Below are 2,272 nucleotides of genomic sequence, written 5' to 3' on the forward strand. Positions count from 1 at the left end.
AGGGCTCCCCCCACCTTTCCCCACTGCCTCCTGGCCCCACGGCAGCACCGTATTCACACACACACACACACACACACGCACACACACACACACACACACACACACACACACGTCTAACTTGGCACAGAGCCTAGCGAATTCGAAGCTGGCCCAGCTCAAGTTCGCCCTGGCTCTGAGTGTGCCGACGATGTGTGCCCTTTGAAGGAAACTGCTTGCACCTGTTTCAAAGAGGCGCCTGAAACCAGCGAAGTGAGGCCCGAGAGGAGCTTAGGAAATCGCTGAACCCAGCGAACGGGGGCTGATGCTCACTGTGGGTCCGTGGGCAGGAAGTGGGACTGGGAGCCGCGTCCACCCCACAGGCCTCCGTGGGCTCGCGCCGTACTCTGCCCAGCTACGTCCACCCCACCCCACCCCAGTGCCTCCCACATCCTAAAGCCTCCAGTTCTCCATCAACAAAAACACAACTTAAAATCTATTTGATGATTCACCACTAAGAACAGAAGGGTGCCCAGCATCTTAGCAGGTATGGGGTCCCCACCACGCTTGGTCCTCAGAGCAAATCCTGGTGGCTTTCGGCGGCATCACACGCCTCCTCCAACGTGAGAAGGTTCCAGCCCTCCCGCAACGTGGAGCCAGACCGAGTTCAGACCTGCACTGTGGAGCGTCTCGGACACTCCACGGAGAGAGACATGCGTTGGCTTCTCTTTTATTTTTTAAACATTTTTTTATTGATTTCAGAGGGGAAGGGAGAGGGAGAGATAGAAACCTCAGTGATGGGAGAGAATCACTGATCAGCGGCCTCCTGCACACCCCACACTGGGGATCGAGCCTGCAACCCGGGCCTGTGCCCTGACCGGGAATCTAACTGTGACCTCCTGGTTCATAGGTCGATGCTCAACCACTGGGCCACACTGGCCGGGCTGCGCTGGCTTCTTACCCAAACGCACAAAGTAGCCTGTCTCTGCGCGCTCTGAGCGAGCTTGTGTTTGCAGGAGGGTGAGACACAAGATCTGCATGTGATTCTCCTACCACTGCTTTTTCTCCCGGGTCTCTAGTGATGCCATTCAGACCCAAGTACATTGTCCTCTACATTTCTAAGTCCTTTAATCATAGAACTGCTTCCTTAACTCTGACGCATGCTTGGGAATCAAGCAAAAAATCAAAAATCAGGAGGAGCTAGGAAAACGAGCCAGGGCAGCCTCGAGCCCTCCCGAGCTCTGAGCACGCGTGGCCTCGCCGCTGGGGTGGTTCCATCAGCAAGCCTTTCGGGGGGGCCTGGGGCTGCGGTCACAGAGGGGTTGTCCACCGTCTCGGCTCCTCTCAGCTGGCAGCGGGTACCGTGTGGCAGGAAGGAGTCTCTGCGCGTGCAAGGAACACCCCCTCCCCCGCGAGGGGGCCTCTCCTCCTGCGATGCCCCCTATTCCCTGAGAGACGCCTTCCCAGGGAGACTGCCCGGCCAAGCCTGGGCCCCAGGCCACAGTCACACAGCCACTAAGAAGGCGATGAAGCTGCCATCACAGCTAATCCACTCCCCCCCTTGGGGGTGCAGGCAGCATAGAACCCCCGCATGGAAGGGAATAGGGGCTCTGTTGGCGAGGAAGAGGCAGGGCCGGGAGGGGATTGGCTCCTAAACCCATCCCGCTCCAGCCCTGTGGCCTGCTGGGCATCGCCCTGCGGGGGGACACGGCAGCAGGAGGCACCTGGTGGGGGGGGGGTCTCAGCAGCAGCCCGGGAACCTGACCCCCATTCAGTTCTGACCCCTGTGCTTTGTCTGGCTTCGGGCAGGTCCCCAAACCTTCGGGCTGCTTTCTCGCCTGGAAAACGGGGCCTATAACTCCTCCCAGCTCTGGGAAGGGCGAGGTGAGAAAGGGTGGTGGGTCACCTGACTCCCCGGAGAGGGGCCTCCCTGGCTGCTCCCCTCAAAACGCTGGAAAAGATGCTCATGACACAGGGTGCCGCTCGCTGGCTGGCGCCGATGGGGCTATTTTGGGAGGAGTGGTTACTAAGAAACGAGGCTCTGGTAACCTTGACAACCATAGGTAACAGGATGATGGCGCATGGCTTTCTGTATCCCCTTCTCGTCTCCTCCTCACAGAGCCCGTGTCTGGGGCTGATTTGTCAGACGAGGCCCCGAGCAGGGCCGAGCAGGGCCTGGCCTCGGTCTGGCTCCACTGCCCTTAGACAGAAAGGTCGGGGGGCTCAGAGGGACCCGACCACTCCTTGCTTCTGAGGCCGCCCCCCTCATCCCCTCGGAAGAGCAGGGTGCCCGCTG

This window comes from Myotis brandtii, unplaced genomic scaffold (assembly GCF_000412655.1).
Source record: "Myotis brandtii unplaced genomic scaffold, ASM41265v1 scaffold247, whole genome shotgun sequence".
NCBI lineage: Eukaryota > Metazoa > Chordata > Mammalia > Chiroptera > Vespertilionidae > Myotis > Myotis brandtii.